General features: G+C 41.3%; 1 long non-coding RNA gene across 2 annotated transcripts in view; it reads left to right on the top strand.

The window, feature by feature from the left end:
• Window positions 1–22,167, top strand: part of LOC133753245 (uncharacterized) — a 95,018-nt gene that overhangs the window by 911 nt on the left and 71,940 nt on the right. For both annotated transcript variants that reach the window (XR_009865036.1, XR_009865035.1), the window contains exons 2-3: window positions 2,983–3,050; window positions 5,812–5,880. This is a non-coding gene — a long non-coding RNA (uncharacterized LOC133753245). The remainder of the gene's footprint in view (window positions 1–2,982; window positions 3,051–5,811; window positions 5,881–22,167) is intronic.

The raw sequence follows: 22,167 nt of genomic DNA, 5'->3' as shown, positions 1-22,167 counted from the left end.
TTCACCGGTGTTCCGAAGGTGTGACCTCCAGGGTCTAAACATTTTCTCCTCCTTTGTGATCCTAAAGCACATTTACACATAATACCATCATTGGGTTTATTTATACCTGCTGCAGGGACGGTGCTGGGAGGCAGAGACTGTCATTAATTCCTATGTCAGCTACCTCAGGGAGCAGAAAGAAATTTTTTTGAAATTTGTAAATGACCATTGATAATTGTATATACAGTTATTTATGGGGTACAAATGATATTTCAGCACATGTTTGCGTTGTGAAATGCGCAGATCAGGCTAATAATTCATTATCTCACATCCTTATTTCTCTGGTTTTTTTTTTTTTCCTTTTAAAGATTTATTTATTTTGAAAGTCAGTTACAGAAAGACAGGGAGACAGAGAGAGATCTTCCATCCACTGGTTCACTCCCCTAGATGGCTGCAATGGCTGATGCTGGGCCAAAGCCAGAACCCAGGAGCTTCATCCTGGTCTCCCATCTGAGTACAGGGGCCCAAACACTTGGGCCATCCTCTACTGCCTTCCCAGGTTATTAACAGCGTGCTGGATCCAAAGCAGACCAGCAGGCACTCAAATTAGTGTGGCTTAACCTGTTATGCCACAACTCTGGCCCCAAGCTCAACTTTATTACATTCCACGTGTAAGTGGGATCATGTGGTATTTCTCTTTCTGTGCCTGGCTCATCTTACTTAAAATAGTGTCCTTCGGATTCATCCATATTGTCTCAAATGATAGAATTTCCATCTTTCATAAGGCTGAATAGTAGTCCATTGTGTATATATTTGTATGCCACCTTTCTTAATCCATTCATCTGTTGATGAGCTCTTAGGTTACTACTCTATCTTTGCTGTTGTGAATAATGCTGGGATATACATGGGAATTTCTTGCCAACACGATCTCAATTCCATTGTATCTTTATACCTAGAAATGGAATTACTGGATCATACAATAATTGTATTTTTAATTTTTTGAAGAAGCTCTATACTGCTTTCCAAAATGGCTGTACTAATTTGCATTCTCACCAAACATGTGCAATGGTTCCCTTTTCTCCACACACTCAACTCTTGTTTTGTCTTTTTGATAAATAGTATTCTAACAGGTGTGAGGTTATATCTTATTGTGGTTATTCACTTGATAGGGAACATTTTTTTTATGTTAACTAGAATCAATGTTTTGCAATTGCCTTCACTTGTCTTATTGAAGTTTTTAAAAACATTCATTTATTCGAAAAGCAGAGTGACAGAGGGGTAGAGAGAAGGATAGAGATCTTCCATCTGCTGGTTCACTCACCAAATACCCTCAACAGTAGAGGCTGGGCCAGGCTGAAGCCAGGAGCCCAGAGCTCTATCGAGGTCTTCTAGTGGGTCACAGGGACCCAGTACTTGGGTCCATCATCTGCTGCTTTTCCAAGTGCTTTAGCAGGAAGCTGGAATGAGAGCAGAGTAGGCAGGACTGGAACCAGCACTCTGACATTGGATGCGGGTGTCCCAAGCAGCAGCTTGACCCCCTGTACCACAACACTGGCCCCAACCCAAATGCTTTAGATCGTTCACGAAGTCAATCTGATTTTGTCAAAAGAAGCAACAAATTGATTACAAAATATGGAGAAGAATAAATGGGCATTTCCTTTTAAGTCCCTTTGATGGAAAAACGTGATACATCTGGTTTCATTTTTAAGTATACAGCTGTCCCTCAGACCCAAAAAGGGCAGGAAAGGAACTGAAACTTTTTGTAAGCTCTTGCCATCAGTTCCTCCAAAATGGAGAGCAAAAGCAGTGACTGCATTCATTCAACAGAAGAGACGTTCATAGTGACGCTGAGGGAAGGAACTGGCAATGTTGTGGGCATGGTTTCTCCAGCCTGGAAAAAATGAAAACACGTGAACAGTGTGGCATTTAGAATAAACCCAGACATTTCACTGTGGCCTCTACAGACTTGAGCACTGTAGCCCTTGCCTGCTTCTTCATCTACTCCATCTCCTCCCACTCTTTCCCTCACTTACACGGTAGCTCTCTGGGCCTAGTCCGTGCCATTCCTTCCCACCGTGTGCCTTGTCCACTGTTTCCAGGTACTTGAAATACTTGTTTCCTGCCTCTTCCCTTGGCTGGCGTCTGCTTCAGGGATCAGCTGAAATGAGAAAATCCTCAGAGAGACCTTCCTGACAAGGAAGTTCATTGCAGCGTTGCTTGTAGAAGCAAAAAAATAAGAACAATCTTAAGTGTCTCCCAAGTAGGAGAATGGATAAGCAAATTACTGTATTTCTACCTAACCAAATTAATTACAGCTATATGTGCCAACACATATACATCACAATACAAATTGGAAAAAGCGATGTTCTGATACATTTCTATCCATTTTAAATTTATTATAGTAAAAGTAAAAATGCAACTGAGGTTGAGATCCACAACTTTCAGGACAGTAGTTCCTTCTAGGGTGGGGTCAAGGATGAGGTGATGCTTTGTTGGTTATTAGTTATTATAAATTTCTTGAAATACCTAAAGAAAATGCAACAATATTAATATCTTTGAAATCTGGGAAAACAGATATGCTTGTTAGTAATTGTTGAAATATTTCATGATTTAAAAATATTTAATATATTTCTGTTAGTATAATATCCACCAGCTTACCATAACAAACTCTAACATCTCAGTGACTTAACCCAGTAAGAGTTTTTATTTCTGTTGCCCACAGAATTCCTAAAGATATATCTGATTGGGGATGGGGCTATTCTCCTGTAGTAGTAACTCAGAGATCCAAGCTCCTTCCGCTTGGAAAGCCAACACTCTGAAGTTTTTTATATCTGCCAATATTCCATTAGCCAGATTAGTCACACTGCCTATTTAAAGACCAGAGAGCTGGGAAATACCATTTTCTTTCTGCCTAGGAACGAAACAAAATGGTTTGACAAAGAAAAAAAAAAAACATTGTTTTTAACCACAATATTAATCATCTCTTTTTGTTTTCCCCCATAGCACAGCCTCTGAAATCAGACTGTTTAGATTGAAATTCTAGCTCTACTGGGCGCTATCAACTCTCTTCAGTAAGTTCTCTGGGCCTCATTTTCTTCAACTGTGATAGTATTCATCTCAGAATGATTGTGAAGAATAAATGAGTTAACATTTGCAAAGAGTTTAAAACAATAAGTGATTATAAATCTTCACATTATTATCATTTCAAAGCTCTAAGTCTCATATTTATCCACCTAATAACCAATCAACTTTCTTCATCACCCTGCCTTTTAAATAAATAAATAATTTTTTTTTAAAAAAAAAAAGAAGAAATACTTAAAACTTCAAAGATGAAAGTGTCAAATGTTTTAACCATTTTGGTTTCTGGGCTTGATAATATTTCCAGGGAGTTGTTTTTTGTTTTTTTTTTTTAAGATTTTTATTTATTTATTTGGGAGGTAGAGTTACAGACAGTAAGAGGGAGAGACAGAAAGAAAGGTCTTCCTTCCGTTGGTTCACTCCCCAAATGGCCGCAACGGCTTGAGCTGTGCCAATCCGAACCCAGGAGCCAGGAGCCAGGTACTTCTTCCCTGTCTCCCATGCAGGTGCAAGGGCCCAATGAATTGAGCTGTCTTCTACTGCTTTCTCAGGCCACAGCAGAGAGCTGGGTTGGAAGAGGAGCAGCCAGGACTAGAACCGGTGCCCACATGGGATGCCGGAGCCACAGGCAGAGGATTAACCTACTACGTACGCCATGGCGCAGGCCTCCAGGGAGCTTTAAAAAAAAAAAAAAACTTACACAATTTACAATCTTAAAATTTTCTAGCTATGCTAAAATGCAATTTCTTTTTAAAAAGATTTATTTAGTTATTTGAAAGAGTTACAGAGAAGGAGAGACAGAGATCTTCTGTCTGCTGGTTCACTTCCCAAATGACCACAACAGCCAGGGCTGAACCGGGCTAAAGCCAGGAGACCAGAGCTCCATTGAGGTCTCCTACATAGGTGGCAGGGGTCCAAGCACTTGGACCATCTTCCAGCGCTTTCTCCGGCATGTTGGCAGAGCAGCTGGAACCCAAACTACTGTTCTGATATGGGATGCTGGTGTTGCAAGCGGTGGCTTAACCTGCTGCATCACAATGCCGTCCCCCAAGATTGAGTGTGTTTTAAATAAATGATTTATAATGAGTGAACAAAAGAAGAAGAGGGGGCATTATTAAAAATAGAAAGGAAAAGGAGGAAGGAGCCCTTTTAGAATATAATTCTTCACGAAGGTAATGTCTTATCTTGCCTTGTTCTCCTAGTTCTCCCTCTGGAGTTGGGGTGGAGTAAATTTGCCATCCATGGGTGCTGAAAGCAGACAAGGAAATCAGTAAGATGGTATAGCAAACAGCAGAGGCATCTGCATGAGCACTCTGGTTCCCAGGCCTGAGTTTTATGGAGTAGGGCAGTGGGCCTACTTGGAGACCATGTGCACAGTGAGTTGCTCCACAGTTGGGGAACCCAGGGCCAAGAGCTCCATGCCTGAATTCTCAGTAGGTTGAATCCAAGATCGTGTTGGTGTGCGTATGAGAAAGGAGATGAGGTGTGAGGCTCAGCTGAACAGTCCTGCTGATGCGAAGGCAGCATCACAGGAAAAGAATTCAGATCCAGCCATGCCCACATGAGTGTTTCCGTTTTCATAACGTAAGGCTGGGGATGCTAAACCCAGCAGCAGGGACGTCATGCCAATTGCAGCTGCTGCCTGACTCAGGTGGACCATGTGATTTTTTTCACAAAACTACAGTGCTAGATCTTGGGGACAAAGAGAGCGATAAATGCTTTCCCCCTTGCTACACCACCTAGTGACTAAGGGAATCTTTCCTCAGGCTCCAGTTATAGCTCTTTCCGTGGCCACAAAGTCCACCGATTCTATGTCAGTAGCCGCTGTTTCTCCCTTCACCACCACCCAGGCCTTCTTCCATTTCAGGTGGGTGAGAGTTTCATGGGGATTGGGCACAGTGGCAAAACCTTCAGCAGCCACGATGTTCTCTGCCCCAGCAGGCCACCCTAGGAACACTCTAAGGGTTCTTGAATGTCTCCAGTTGATTATTGTCCTCATGGTCAGCATTCTTCCTTTCCCAACTACTGAAACCAAGTGGTTTCAGAAGCCAAAGGTTGTAGTTACCTTGCCCCTGTTGCCTGGCTGCCACCATCAGGTGAAGGCAACGAGGGCCAGTGGGAAAAAACAAAGGCGTGGCTGGAGAGCATTAGGGTAGACTCATAGGGTAGAAGTCTATCTTCCCATATCAGAGTACCTGGGTTCAGTTCCTTGCTGTAACTCCTGACTTCAGCTCCCTGCCCAGTGCAAACTCTAGAAAGCAGCAGCAATGGCAAGTAGCTGGATTCCTGCCATTCATATACAAGACCTGGCTGGCAGTCCTGCCTTCTGGCTCCAGCCCTGGCCATTGCAGGCATTTGGAGAGTGGGCCAGCAGATAGGACCCCACCCCCTGCCCTGCTCTCTCTCTCTGCCTCACTCACTGTCTCTCAAATAAATAAATAAAAATTTCAAAAGTCTACATATATAATAATTACATAACGTACAAATGTGTATACAAGAAAATGGATATGATTTGTTTCTTAAGGAAATTATTAAAAATGGAACTTCAACTAATGCACATTTAATATACTAAAGCTTTTAAAATTAAAGTCAGAGCTTTTCATTTTATTGACTTTATATAGCCACATATTTATGTCCAAACACATTCAAACCAAAGTATATTAAAGATGACATCACCTAAAATTGCAGCATCAGGTACTCTGTCCCTCCACAAAAGCAACTAATGCCTAAGCCTGTCACAATCAACTTCTGCAGGGCTCTGGAATCTAGTCAACCGCAGCAATCAGGGGAAGGCCTAGTGAAGACAGAAGCTGCTGCTCTGAGGTAAGAGAGCGCCACCTACAGTTCCCCACACCCCCACACCTGTGGCGAGGACCGCCATCCTCACGCCTGGCGCAGTTGCTAGTGCCAAGCAGAGCAGCGGGGACCATATTCTCAATCACTTGTGGTCATGGGTTCCAGCTTGTCCAGCAGCTCCTTAAAGGATTGGCACAAGGCTCACCTTTGTTTCACTCAATTCAGAGTGTTCCCAGGACTCAGGTAGTTTTCTGAGCAGCTTTTGCCAAAAACATTCAAAGGCACAAGTATTGGCTGTCACAGTCTAGGGCAAGGAATAACAGGACAGCAAATAGACCAACAATCCTGGGAAGGATAAAATTGGCAAAGGAGATGTGAGGGGGAAAGGGGGCTTTTAAAGCTCCTGTGTGTACCTCAGCCACATTCATGTGCAGAGCTAGATACATGTTCAGAAACGACCTGAAAAGACCCGAAGCTTTCACCTCTGACTCGCCTTCAGGTGCCACACAAGTAGGATGTGAAAGTTAAGGCAGAGTTGCCCATGGTCTGGCCAAGCACTGAAGGAGTACCCCCAAACAGCCAACCTGCAAAGATGGAGAAAGGTGGTTTTTTTCTTTTTCCACCTCCTCCTTTTCCTCCTGTTTCTGCTTCTAGGTGTTTCAGAAAACACTGTCAAAACTGACTAGTAAGCAAACGCAACAGAGACTTCAGTGGCTACATGTGACAAACGAAACAGACGTTAATGAGAAACTCATTTTGAAATGTCACTGAACAGGCAAACAGTAACATACAAGTATAGATCAATGACACAGAACCTGGAGTCCAGAAATGATCCCATATTCTATGGCCAATTGACTAGGGTGCCAAGACGATTTGATGAGGGGAGAAATGTGGTAGCCAATTGGATATCCACATTTAAAAGAAATGAAATTAGGCCTTTCCCACAGTTTTCAAAGAAAATACAAGAGCATCTTGGATTTGGGAACAGTTTCTTAGATATGACACCAAAAGTTTAGCAGTAAAAGAAAAAGAAATCAGACTTTTTCTAAAAAAAAAGATTTATTTATTTATTTGAAAGTCAGAGTTACACAGAGAGAAGGAGAGGCAGAGAGAGAGAGAGAAGTCTTCTATCCACTGGTTCACTCCCCAATTGTCCGCAATAGCCGAAGCTGTGCCAATCCGAAGTTAGGAGCCAGGAGCTTCCTCTGGGTCTCCCGTATAGGTATAGGGGCCCAAGGACTTGGGCCATCTTCTACTGCTTTCCCAGGCCATGGCAGAGTGCTGGATCAGAAGTGGAGCAACTGGGACTCGAACCAGCACTCATATGGAATGCCGGCACTGCAGGCGGTGGCTCTACCCGCTATGCCACAGTGCCAGCCCCATAAATCAGACATTAAAACTAGGAACTTTTGTACACCAAAGGACAGTGGAAGATATATAAGAAAATGTAAACCATGTATCTTATAAGGGTCTAGTATGCAGAATATCTAAGAGGTCTTCAAAAGGAAAATAATGTATTATGAAAAACTGTAGACTAAAAAAATTTTACACCATTCACAACATTGTTAATATACTAAATGCCACTGAATTCTGTAGTTAATTTTCTGTGAATTTTTCCTCAATATAAAACAATATTGTCAATCAGGGACATTCCCAGTATACTCTTAACAGATAAAATCAAAAGATATTGGGAGTTTCTTGATGTCTTTACTGTTTATATGTTCTTACTCCCAATGTAATTTTGACTGTGTCCTTATAAATTAATTGTGCTATCCCCCAAGAGAAGATTCCACTGTCTTCTATTTTGCTAGTGCTGATTAACAGTGCATCAGCCAAAAGTGTTCAGTCATGTTACCAAGACAGAAATATATTGACTTTTATTTATCCTTTAAACTACTTTTATACGTACTTTTATTTGAGAAGCAGAGAGACAGGGTGAGCGCCTATTATCTGGTTCACTCCCCAGTTTTGTGCAACAGCTAGAGCTGGGACCAGGCTAAAGCCAGGAGCCATAAATTTAATCCAGGTCTCCCACATGGGTAGTAGGAACCAAATTACTTAAACAGGTGCCAGAGCTGGGAATCCAATCCACGCACTCTGATGTGGGACACAGACGTCTTCCTGGCTGGGGCAAGCATCTGCTTCCTTGACTAACTTTTGAACCAACATTTGTGGGAAAACTTTGAAGTTCTGAGTGCATATACTTCCTGCCTCTGCTGTATAATTCTGTCACAGTTGTGAAGATAGGATAGAATCTGCAGCCAAGGCCTGAAGCCTGTAGAGATTTTTGTGGTTTTCTTTATTATTATTATTGTTCTTTTATTTATTTGAGAGAGAGAGTGTTCCCTGAGTGCCCACAGTGCCCTGAGCTGGGGTGGAAGCTGGGAGCCAGGAACTTAATCCAGATCTATGTGGGTGGTAGGAACTCAGCTGCTGGAGCCATCACCACTGCCTCCCAGGGTCTGCATTAGCAGGAAGGCAGAGTCAGGAGCCAGAGCCAGGGATCCAACCCAAGATACTCTGATGTGGGATGCAAGCATCCCAACTGGCATCTTAAATGCTAGACCAAATGCTGACCCCTGTTAGAAATTTTTGAATAAGATAAATATTCCCAAAGGAAAGGAAATGCCAATTTCTAAGTTAAAATTAAAACTTAGAAAACAATGCTTCTCAAGAAAATATGAATTATAACTTTAGTTTTGCATTGATATTTATGAAGGATGCAAAAATTACCTCTTCTGAATATTATCAAAAGGTAGTTGATTTAGGTACTCTCAAGAAATAGTGGGGCCAGTGCTATAGCATAGGTTAAGCCTCCACCTGCAGTATGGACATCCCATATGGACAGTGGTTCGAGTTCCAGCTGCTCCACTTGTGATCCAGCTCCCTGCTAATGCACCTGAGAAAGCAGCAGAGGATGGCCCAAGTCCTTGGGTCCCTGAACCCACATGGGAGACCCAGAGAAAGTGTCTGGTTCCTGGCTTTGGCCCATGGCGGCCGTTTGGGGAGTGAACCAGTGAATAATGGAAGATCAAACATTCTCTCTCTCTCTCTCTCTCTCTCTCTCTCCTTCTATCTCTGCCTTTCAAATAAATAAATCTTAAAAAAAGAAATATTCATTAAACTAAGGATTCAAACTAAGATTGCCAAATATTATGAAGTCAGTTCTTCAGTAATTTTGTTTACATATGTTCTTAATTTTTCAGTTTTATTTTTTTGCCAGACAAAACAACTGGAAATGTATTTCTTGCATTGGAACTTAGACTTATATTGAATCTAAGCTATTCAACTGTGAAGGCCACCAAGATATAAAAAATACATGTGAATGAATCTGTACCTTGAAATTTGATATTGAGTTAATCATTCATCATCTCCTGGAATCATGGTATAAAATTTTTTTCACTGCAGAAAACTTAGACTATGTTGCTTTATAACTGGCAGCAAAGTAACAGCTCTGTCATGTTGAATTCCCTTTTTAGTCAGTTATTTGCTCTTTATGGATGTTGCATCCAATTACTATGACGTTGTAGGGTCATTATGTAATGTCAAAGCATTTTCTCTTTACGACAGAACATGCTTCCAGACAGAGCAAATAATCAATAGATTCAAGAGACCACACAGAAACCTCTATTGATGAGTCATGGCACTGAATATTAGCCCATCTGTCTCTGGTATGTGGTTGTCACAGCCCATTTAGACTCTCCCAGTGCTGGGCTGACGTCAGCCAAATACTAGATTATGTTTCAAAATCATTAGGACTGTGGGTTCTGACATGAGAAAAACAGAATAAATGAAACCCTGTCTGAGTAAAAATGAGTTCTGTTTTATGTCTCAAAAAGTCTCAAAGTTCAGATATCTCCCATTGTATTAGTTAGGAATGATTTTGGCCACCAGGACAGGAAATCTGGCTAACAGTGGATAGGGGTTCATTTTTTCTTGCTTAACAAGGTGTCTGGAGATTTGTGGCTGCTGGGGAATAGTTCAGTGTCTCAACTGTATCAGAATCTTCTGCTCTGTAACTTTGTTGAATGGAAAATTCCTTAGACCAATTAAATTTGGTAGAGTTTATTTGAGCAAAACAAAGATTTGCGAATTGGGCAGCTCCCAGAATCAGAGCAAGTTCTGAGAATCAACAAAGTGATCAGACAGCATTTATAGAGAAACAGAGGTGAGACTTAGAAAACAGCTTAAATGGCTACAGTCTCATCAATTAGTTAGCTAGTTGCAGTTTAACGAGTTACTTGTTTACAGCCTGATTAGTTCATTGGCTGCAGGGCCTTATGCAACCAATCAACACTAAGCTTCTCTGATTAAACTCCATACTGATCTGGTCTGCTGGGCCCAGTGCAGGTGCTCAGTCCAAATCTTGACCTTGGACAAAATCTTATTTAACAGTTTTGTAGTCACAAGATGGTTGCTGCAACTCCAGACATAACATGAAGTAAAGAATAAGAAATGGTCACAGGATATTTGTCCTTTCATTATAAGGCAAAACTTTCCCAGAAATGTTCCAACAGATTTCTGCATGTAGTTCATTAGCCAGAAAGTAAAGCATGGCCGCTGCTGACTGCAAAGAAAGCTGGGAAGTGAAGGCTTTTTTCTTTTCTCTCTCTCTCTCTCTCTCTCTCTTTTTGTAGCTTCTATAATGGAGACCAGGTGAGCATGAAAGCAAACATGAGCAGACCTCAGATTAGATTACAAAAACATATGAAACACTCTATTCAGGGTAGCAAAATTAAGGAGGAAATCAAAATAGTTTGTGGGGAGTTCAAAATCTCATTTATTTTACAAAATACAGATCGAAGCCATCATTCAAGTTTTATCTACTAATACTACTTTTAGTCTACTGTACATTGTGACCCATTTAATTTCCTACTTCCATGCATTCCACATACTCTTAACTCAGCTGGAATGGATCTCTTTCCCCATCTCTGCATATTAAACATGTTTCCCACATCCTAGATCATATATTACCTCTTCCATGAAGTTTTCCCTAATCTCACCAAATGGAAGTTACCAGTCAGCTCCCAAGGCAAATTATTTCTGTCTAAAGTAACATCTTGTTTCACAGAGAATATCTCAATCTTCACAACTACCCAGGGAGGTAGGTATTAGTGTCCCCATTCTGTGGTTGTTGAAACCAGAGCTTAGAAAGACTGAGCAGTTTGCATAACAGCACCTAGCTAACAAGCGCTATCAACCCCAGCTCTATCTGAGGCCAAAATCTGTTCTCGAAACTATGCCATACTGCTTTCTCCATACCCATGGGCTGCAAATGGGTAAATTAAGGTAGGAACAGCATCTCATTCACCTATAACTTGTCTCCTCCTCTTCCCTTGGAATTCAAAGAAATGGGTAAAGCTCTGGTCACATATTTAATTTAATTCCATTTCTGAAAGCTCTAGTTTTATCTTTACCCTCATGTGCTTTCCTATATATCTCCCTTGGAGATATTATACTTAATTTCAAAATCTTCAGTTTTCTATAGGAACCTATTTTCATTTTTGGAGTTTGCTAACTTCCTTTAATGGTTGTTCTTGGTTTTGTGTTTATGTTTGAGAGATGGTTATTCTGCCTGTGGGTTTTTGTTCCATGTAATGACTTTGATATGGTTAGCAATGAGATGTTCTAGATAGGTTTGTGAATTTATCTGTAACATAGCTCTATTAGTATGAAAACATAAGTATTTTTGAATAAAGATTGTTATGGCTGTAGAACAGTACCACAAAGGAGCGGGGCCTTCTTTTTTGTATTGGAAATGTCGAGGAAAAGGAGTCTCGCCTGAAAAATCAGACATCAAAATGTCAGAGAGATGCTTCTTCGGAGGTTGAAATCCAAATGTATACTACCCATGTGGTTTAATAAGCTCAAGCTATAAAATTAACATAGGAGCAGACATTTGGTACAGGAGTTAGGCCCCTGCTTGGGATGCCTGCTTCCCATATCAGAGAGCCTGTGTTCAAGTCCTGGCTCTACTTTGGCTCCAGCTTCTTGCTAAGATGCATCCTGGGAGGCAGCAGATGATGACTCACACACGTAGGTCCCTGCTATCCACGTGAGAGAACAGGGTGGAGTTCTGGGCTCCTTGCTTCAGCCTGGCACAGCCCTGGCTGTTCTGGGCTTTGGGGAGAGTGAACCAGCAAATGGAAAATTAATCTCTCTTTCTCTGTCTTTCAAATAAATTTTTTTAAATTGTAAAAGCAACATGAAAATGGGCTCTAGTTCAGTGATACCTCCTTGAGAACTGTGATCTAGTTCTTGTCGCAAAACTGCAAATTCCCCGTGCTTTGTGATACCGGACCTTGTAAACATTTCTCTTGCCAGATAGCGCAATGTCACGCTTTGTCAGGTGAGGGTGCTGGAGGAACAGTGCAAGCATAGCTGAGGCAGGAGCTTCTCCTTCAGGCCCATCGTATTTTCTTTTCCTGGCTCTGTGGTACAACAGCCAGTGGTGTGAAGGAGACTGCGTGGCACCCATCATTCAGCAGTCTTCCCCAGAATCCCTTGCAAGCAGTGCTCAGGAGACCTGGCAGCATGCGCTCTCCAGTGAGTTTCCTTGGCGTCCAAACAGGCAGCTCCCTGCTCACCAACATCCTGGTGAGCAGCTGCTTGATCTGCAGCCTTAGCCTGCCAGTTGTGGACCAGCTGTGACCTGTTGTACCTCAGAGGACTTTGCCACCATCCCTGGGCAGCAAGCACACTCGGCCTGGGTGAGGAGAAGGAGCAGTGCTCAGGTTTCTTCTTTGCCTTGGACCCTTTCCCTCATCTCTAAAGCTGCTCCTTGCAATGCTGTTTCTCTGTTCTTTAGAGCTTTCTTTTGTACTTTCAGTGATCCCCTTTAACTAGTTAGTAATTGTTGGTAGTAATTATATCCAAATTACTGGTGTGGTTTCTGTCTGCAGACTGGACTCTAATTGATACACCTGGCAAAAGGAAACGCAAAAAGCCCCAGTTGCATTGAATTCACATAGTAGAACAATCAACACCCTGCCACTGTTCAATTTAACAATAAAACGTTTCAAAACCTTACTAAGAAACAACCCACCACAAGCAGAAATCAGCAGACATAGTGGAAGGTTTAGAGGCCCCCAAACTGTTACAGACCTAGGTATCATAATCTTTATTCCAGGTTCTTACTCCCATAGAGATAAGAATTCAAAGCAGAGGCATGATACAGTGCTTGAGTGAGAGCAGGATTTAAAATGGAGAGAGGCAACGAACGTGAGTGTGGGCCACCCCACCCACTGAGATGCCTGTTATGAATAGGCTTGTGAGGAGAGAAGGAAAGAAGGCCCAAGAAGATTCCCCAAGCATGCTCACGAGAAAAGGAGGGTGCGTCCCATGTTATCAGTCTCTTTTTATGATGCAGGGGCTGGGGGGCTAGCATACATAAGGCCCTTTGGGATTTTCATGGCACCTCGCTGTGGAATTTAACTTTTATGTGGCCATCATGGCATCTCCTCCTTCCTGGTCCTGGGTGAGATACAGGCACATCATGGGAAGGTGGGCAGATCAAACTGACAGGTGAGAGGGTAAAGTTACAATGCACAGCTGGCAGAAATTCCAGCTCATAAGTAACGCTCAGTGACCTCAGAGTCACCCCTAAAGGCGTTCTGGGCTGGCTGAAAAGCCCACGGGAGCATTTCAGGCATGGAAAGCCAGGACACTCCTACATGGAGGACCTCCCTGGGTGAGACTCCAGTGGAAAGAAGTGGTCATCATTTTAGCTATATAATATGTACTTTGAGTGTGTAACATCAAGTTTTAACAAATATTTGAAGACAAAGTCACATCAAGAAGATACTAAAAGGTTCATTTTTATATTTGTTTTATATGTTTTAAATAGTTGCAATGGTTTCAAAATGACGATTTACAATGTTGCTTATAATGCCTGCTGAGTTCTCCACATTTTGTAACCTGTTTTATTTCTTTGGGTGAAAAGCGTTTTTTGCTTAGTATTGTGATATTGCATATGTTTTGTCCCAGTTGTATAGTAATGTTACAGTGTATATCCAGCTTTGGCTGCTGAAATCATACAGCTGTGAAGACCTTGCCTTTGTTTCTGTTAGACTGCTTTTCAGTTCTGTATTGAGTATCTTAAGTACTGGAAAAAAGATGTCATTTCTTCCTTTAAGGCTGTTTGGTAATCTATATAAGGACTGGAATTGTGTTTTTAAAGAAAAGCATTCAAGTATGACAATATAGTATCTGTGTTTTCACCACTCAAAATGCTGTTTAGTAGTTGAAACTTAAAACTATTTAATGTCACTTAATAAAGTGACCAAAATGTCTTGTGCTCTCTATTGCATTTTCACAGCTTTGAAAATCTGTGCCTATGTTGTTTCATAGACAGTGTACAGCTTTTAATGTCCTATTTAATGGTGATTCTTTTGCACATTTAGTTGTTTAATATTGGGAAGTCAAGAACTTTGTTTTTTTAATGTGTTATATAAATTCTGTAAAAGGAGATCTCTAACCTCAAAAAGAATTTACATTCCAGGAAGCCTGTGTGTTTGTATTGGTTTTGGTTGCCTGTGTAATCCAGCATGATTTCTTGCTTCCCAACAGCTGTATCCTTTGTTTTAAGTCAGGCAAGGCTACCAGCCCACACATGATACACAAGCTGCTTGCCATTCAGAAATCACAGCAGGTAGATGGAAACCTTATTTACCTAGCTTCGAAAGAAGAAGCTGAGTATTCTGGAGTCTTCCCCTAGATATACCCATTTCCCTTCTGTCGTCATAGAATCATATTCTTATTTTTGTGCTCCAGACAAAACCAGTAACCATATAGCGTGTTGTGAGGCTATCGATACTTATTCTAACAGTGAAATAGGCCAATCCTTTTATATGTTTATTTCACTAAAAATTATGTTCAAGATACTATGTACCTTATTTCACCAGACTCAATGTGGCTTTTGGCTGTCTAGATCAAGTCTGCCTTTGGAGAATTAAATTTTTTCCACCAAAAACCTATAATCTGAGCCAGGCTCAAAAGCGTGACCAAGTTTCAGAAATGGTTTCATCTGTGCAACATTTTATATGTGTAACTGTATGAGGGTGAATAAAAATTAAAAATACAAAAAAAGTGGTTCTCAAAGAAGGATGTACTTTTCTCCGAGGAGAGGAGAGAACTTCCACTTTGCCTAGGACCTTGTCCAAATACTGACAAGTTTGTGGATTCAAAAGGCTTCCATAGCCTAGGCAGCTCATGTCAAGAGCCTCGGGTGATCACTGATGTCATACATAAGAGTGTTAGTTGTTAAATTAACAACAGGAGTCACTGTGTACTAACTTCCCATGCAAGACCTCTATCTTCAAAGAATTGCAGTCTAAGAATTAATGGTAAAGCTTGTTCCCAAAGATTTACTTTCTTCTAGTGTGTTATATTATTATGTGTCATAAGTTCTAGTAATATCTAAGTGTCAAACTCCATTGCCTGTATTCTTAGGTGCTTCTTTAAAGTTAAGTGTTTCAAACCTGGACTCTTGGGTCCATGTCTCCCTGTGATATTCCTGTCTCGTATGTTTTAACACAAGGTCAAATGGAGAGTACAGAATGGTTCAAGGCCTCAGGACTACTAGTGAGACAGTTGTTTAAATGCATGTTTTTGTGTGCTAACCCTTTGCCTAAGGGATAATTTCCTCTGCATCCCACTAAACCCAGAATCTGGAAAGTAAGGATACAGAATTTCCCAAACAGAAGCTCAGGTTTCTAAACAAGAGGTAGATTACCTGAGATGTGTTCTAACCCCAGGAAAGTGTGCGCTTTCAGTCAACAGAAAGGAAGCTATTATATATATATATATATATATATATATATATAGTCACCACAGACTAAAAAGCAGCTAAGGATATTTGTGGGGATGACAGGATTCTGCAGAATATGGATTCCAGGATTTGAATTCCAAGCTTTTGTATGAGCTTTAAAAGGCCCTGACAACAGACACACTGCGCTGGACAGGAGAGCTACAAAAGGTGTTCCAAAGAACGAAAGAGCTTTTAACAAAAGTTCCAATGTTCGGAATTCGTGTGCAAGCCATTCACAGAAGGATACTCTTCAGATCAGTTGCAGCTTAAATGGAAGGGACCTAAACAGGTACTACTGAGCACAACTACCTCAGTAAAATTAGAATTTAACTTCTACCCCCTAAGTCTCCACAGGTGAACTCAAGACATGCCTTATTCCTGTAAGCCAATAGAGACCTTAAGTACCTCTTCAAAGGCAAAAAAGATAATTAAGCTTTTGCTTTCATCACATCAAGACTGCTGCACCTTCAGGCAGACATGCTGTACCTGCCCCTTTTGATTCTCTCTGGGAACTGTTATTGACAAAAAACAGGTTCTTCTATAATGATTCTCTACACTCAAGCTAAACAATTTTATAATCTACATAAGAGTAGCTTATCACTATCCACTATCTGGGAGATGGTGAGATATGTTCTTTTCATCTTAAGGAGCACCCCATTCGCAGTTGGCTTTGTTCCAGTTTTGCTTATGCTGATTGACAAACTTATATGTTTCAGAACTCAGCAAATTCTGAGAATAACTGACTCTGCAGGGGATACAGCCACTGGTGGTGACTGAGACTACTCCAGCTCATAAAGTGAATTTGTTAGGTGACATAAGTGGAGACTTCCAGACCCAGGACTGTGCTACGCCCCTCATAAACAGGAAGCAGCTATAGAATATATGATAATTCTACATCCTTCATCATCCCTTAAGATTAAGGTCTGGAGTCTCTGAGAGGGAAATGATATGGGCAGGCAGATAGGATAAACTTGATTAGGTTTGTGAGCTGGAAGACCATGCCCCCTGTGTGATCTCATGCCCCTACCTGACCCCACCTGTACACCCACCTGCCTATCGGACTATGTAACCACTCCCTCTTGGGCAGTAAATAAAAGGCCTGGAACATGGTGGGCCCTTCCCTTGTTGCCCTTGTTGCCCCCACGGGCACATGGCGGCTCTCTGCTCTCCTGCTTGCATGTTTGTTCCACATGGTTCCTGGCCTGCTCTCTGCTTAGCATAGACCCAACTTAGCTTCTAGACCTCTCTTTCTCCCCTAAATAAAGCCCTCACTCTCCTGTGTATTCCTCTCACTGAATAAAAAGCTTAAAACTTAAAAAAAAAAAAAATCCGAGCTCACAGACCCCTAACTCCCTGCCTCGTTTCGCTATATCAAAACCAAAAATAATTGGACAAAATTTGAAAGAGAATATAAAACCAGTATATTTTAGACAATTAGACATCTGAAAGATGGATTAAAATGCTAAAAAAGGACACAACAATTTGGAAAAATCATAAATTAGGAGAAAGTAACCATAGTTTTAAAAAAGTACAGGCCTGGGAGTGCAAGCCTCTCCTTGACATAGTGATTTCATTTCCTTTGGGTACACAGGAGTCATCAAAAAGTTCATGGAAAATGCAAATGAAAAAAAATATGGATTTCAAGTTTTCTTGCACCCAGATGAACATCTTTTAATTCCACTTTCCTACAAACTCCTTAAAGTACCCTCATAGTGAGATTGCTGGATTCTGTTTTCAACTTCTGAGGACTCGCCATACTCTTCCATAATGGCTGTACTAATTTATATTCTGACAAACAATGTATGACAGGTTCCCCTTTCTCCACATCTTTGTCAGATTTTCTCTTTATCTTTTTGGCAATAGCCTTTAAAAAAAAAAAGATTTATTTTATTTATTTGAATGAGTTACAGAGAGAGGTCTTCCATCCACTGGTTTACTCCCCAAATGGCCACTATGGGCAGAGCTGAGCTGATCTGAAGCCAGAAGTTTCTTCTGGGTCTCCCACATGGGTACTAGGGTCCAAGGATTTGGGCCATCTTCTGCTGCTTTCCCAGGCACATTATCAGGGAGCTGGATCAGAAGTGGAGCAACCGGGACTCAAACTGGAGCCCATATGGGATGCTGGTGCTGCAGGTTGGGGCTTTAACCAGCTCTACCACAGCACTAGCCCTGGTAATAGCCCTTCTAACCTGGGAAGAGGTGATAATATAGCTGGAAGAGAGGATTTTCAATGTGCTCACCATAAAGAAATAATAACATTTTTAAAGTTACACATATGCTAATTACCCAGTTTGATAATTTAATATATACATGAACCAAACCATCACATTGTATTCCATAAATATGTACAGTTATGTCAATCAAAAATATAAAAGTAATAAAAATATAATCACTAAAAAGCAGTTCAGTGGATGCATTCAGAAGCACATTAGAAACAAGGAGAAGCAATATACTGTAAAAGAGAGTTCAGGAAAATTTTCCAGGAAGCTGTGAAATACAGCGACATATGAACAATATTTCAACAAGTTTAACAGACCTGGAAGCTAAAATACACAAGTCACAGAGCCATGTTTATAGTTCACTGCTTTTTTGTATAAGAAAGAAGAAAATGAGATGATGCATTCCTATTATATCTCCATAACAAACTCAAAGCATACCCAAAAAATGAATCTATAAAAAATAGTACACCTATCAATGTGGTGGAGGTAGAATCAATAGGTGTGGACAAGAGTGGGATTGCGACTTTTATTACTGTATACATTTTATATGTATGGAATTTATGGACCATGTATGTTAGTCCAGGTTCTCTGAGAAGCAGAAACCAAGATGGAATTGGATGTGCAAGGGCTGATGGAGAAAATGATTAGGAGGGAAAAGGGAAGGGAGCCCCAGGAGATGGAAGAGCCTTCCGAACACACTGCAGGTCTCACACCTGGGAAAGGAGGGTTGCATAGGCAGATGCTAAGACTGCAGTGTGGGTCTAAGATTCAGCCAGGCTGATGGGCTGTCCTCAAGTCGAAGCAGCCTGTTGAAGGAGCCAAATGCCTTGCAGGAATGGGCCCCGCCTTATTATCTCTGCCAGGTGTAGTCACTGCCTGAGAGCAGCCTGCGTGAAGTGTGGTCTCCATGCTAATGTGGTGGGAGATTCAGAGAGCAGCAGCTGAGGCCATCTGTCAATTGTGCTTCCTGTAGCAAGAGATCTGAGTGGCATATTTTCATAGCTGCCACACCAGGGGACTAAATTTTGTATTCAAAAAAGGGCCAAATAAAGACATTTTCAGACACAGACTGAAGAAGCTTATCACTCCCAGACTGTCACCCCAAGGACCTCTGGAGGCTTCACTTTAAAAGGAAATATTTGGAATCCTGAAGGACCATGGAGGATGCAAGAAGGAATGTTGAGCAAATAAACTGGTAAACAAGTGGGAAAGAAGTTGGCCAACATGCAGATAAATCCAAAAAGGCATTAACCATGAAAACAACGACAGTAATGATTCATTTGGGTGTATTAAAAACAAGGCAGAGTTAAAATACTTGCGATAACATGTAAGATTAGAAGGAGAGGATTTTAAGGCCCATGCATTTGTCAGAAGGACAGTAAAGCTATAGATTTACTTCAGACTTCAAACCAAGTATTTTAAAAATGTAGAAGAAACAATGATAAGCGTGCACATGGATTATCTGACTTGCAAGCCAAGGACAGGGATAAAATGCAGTCAGTCCATTAGCATGAAATTGGGAGGGAGGGAAGAATGGGAAATAGAAGGCATAAATTAAGGTAGTGGAAATCAATACTAATACATCAGTAATCACTATAAATATACATTATTTTCTTTCCACCAGGGCTATCTCCCTTGTAAAAGGACTGAATGAATTTCAGGCCACCTCCTTTAACTCTCTCCTCCTTGAAAGTGTGTTGAGGGGCCGGGGGCGTGGTGGCACAGCAAGTAAAGCCACCACCTGTGGCACAGGCATCCCATATAAGTGCCAGTTCAAGTCCTGGCTGCTCCGCTTCCAATTCAGCGCCCTGCTAATGTGCCTAGCAGAGGATGGCCCAGGTGCTTACATCCCTACCACCCATGTGGGAGACCTGGATGGAGTTCTGGGTCCCTGGCTTCAGCTTGGCCCAGCCCTAGCCTATGTAGCCATTTGAGGAGTGAACCAATGGATGGAAGACCTCTCTGTCACTCTGCCTTTCAAATAAATAATTTTTAAAAAGAGAATGAATTTTTATTTCTACATTTCTCTCTTTAAATCCATATGTACATATAGATATGGCACCATGAGTTCATATTGACAGCTCAAATGCCAATCTAACACCACAGGTTCATTCTAGTCATCCGCCTTTCCATATCTGTAACTCTTTTTCTGACAGTAAAACATCTGGGTCACTACATGTATCTGCCCAGTCCTAGAATACGTAGAAAGTACCTTCAGAGTTGGTAATCTATACCACTGTGAAGAACTAGCCTTGTGAGTTTGGAGGACAATGGCCCTACTGCCTCATTTTAACTCTCTCTACTTCCCTCCCTTCCAATAAAGCTCACAAAGCAACACGTGACCCAGGCCTTCAGCAGTACTTGTTTATGGAGAATATGACGATGTTCCAATTACCTGTAAGCAGAGACATCAACTAAATCCCAGTAGATTTTCCACCATCCGCCTCCTACTGCAAAACTGGGTGCAGGGTGCAAAGGAGGGGAGACTTGAGAGACTCTATGAAAAAACTACATAATGGGGCATAGAAGGTTTAGATGAGGTACAGACAAAATAACCCTCAGAAAGAGAAAGCCAGATAAGAGAAATGCCAAAACACAGAACCCAGGCTAGGATATGTTAAGCTTGTGGTAGTTGGTTGTGCAAGAAGAAAACAAATATGAAAGTAGGGTACTAGTTTCGCAAGGTTCTTGAGAAATTTCTATACACAGAAATACTGCCAGCTTAGACTGAGAGTGACAGAATTTGAAGCGAAAGGATCCTGCTTTAACAAACACTTAAAAATGGGGACTAGGTCTTTGTAGCCAAATTGGAAGAGAATTTTGTAGGACATCATACAAAAAGGCTAAATTGCCTTGAAGAGCACGTGAATAGAAATACGGTTTTTGGGAACACTGCTGGTGAGGGCTCAGGAAGAAGTGAGGTATATGTTATTGGAAACTGGAGGAAGGGAAATCCTCGTGACGTTTTGGCAGAGAGCTTAGCAAAATTGTGTCCTGCTGTCATGGGGAAGGTAGAATTTGAAAGCAATAAACTTGGATATTTAGCTAAACTGGCTTCCATGCAAAATGTTGAAGGTGTAGTCTTCTTGCCAATTATAATAAAATGCGAGGAAAGAGAAGTTGGGGAGGAAAATGTGAAACACAAAGGAGTTGGGTAACAGCATATCCAACTTGCTGAAGATGCTAAAAATTAGGACACTGCTTTCAAAAAAAGTTGAGGATGTGCCTCAGAGATCATCTTATTCTAACTAGCTTCCTAGAAGTCTAAGGGTGTCCCTTAGCTCTCTCAGCAGGGCCCAAAGACAGAGAAGGGGTGAGCTCAACCAGATCTGTGAACATGGCTTTTGTTCAATAGAGTGAATTTCCAGGACAGTTGCTCAGAGCCTGCAAGATTCTTGAGAAATTTCTATCAGCAGAAATTCTGCCAGCTTGGAATGAAAGTAACAGTTTGAAAGGATACTGTCTAATCCCTAGAATTTTTCTGGAAGGAAGAAGGTTGATAAAACCACTCAGCTGTAAACACATTGTAACTTTCATGTGAAAGGAAGACTCAGAGGGAGTCAGAGGGAGGAACTGATAGCCCAGAGAGCAGAGCCAGGAGATTAGAGGGCAGAACGGAGAGCCACTTAGGATCATTTCCAAGTTATAAAACCCGAGGGAGTTTCTTAGCTAGTTTTATATATATATATATATATATATATATATATATAATGTAATGTATATTATATATATAATTTGAATATGTATTTGAATTGTTTGAATATTTATTTGAATATATATATTATTTGAAAGGTAAACTGACTATACTGACAGAGAGGGAGAGAGAAAGACAAGACATTTTCCATCTGCTGGTTCACATCCCAGATGCCCACAGCAGCCAGGGCTGGGCCAGTCCGAAGCTAGGAGCCAGGAATTCCATCCCAGTCTCCCACATGGATGGAAGGGGCCCAAGCACTAGGGCCATCTTCTGCTGCTCTTCCAAGTGCATTAGCAGGGAGCTAGATCAGAAGTGGAGCAGCCAGGACTCAAACTGGCATTCTGATAGGGGATACTATCAGAATGTCGCAAATGACGGCTTAACCCACTGCACCACAATGTTGACCCCCTTAACTATAGATTTAAAAAATTATCTGTGACTCCTTTTCACCCTTCATTTTTCTCCTCTTTGGACTGGAATGGCTAATAGCTCTTATCCTGTGCCTATTCCATTATTACGTGTTGGAGATAGATAACTTGTCTCTTTAGTTTCATACATCCACAGATGGAAAAGAATTGTGCCAAGAGTCT

This window comes from Lepus europaeus, chromosome X, assembly GCF_033115175.1.
Source record: "Lepus europaeus isolate LE1 chromosome X, mLepTim1.pri, whole genome shotgun sequence".
Taxonomy (NCBI): Eukaryota; Metazoa; Chordata; class Mammalia; order Lagomorpha; family Leporidae; genus Lepus; species Lepus europaeus.
This window is presented reverse-complemented; position numbering and strand designations above follow the sequence as displayed.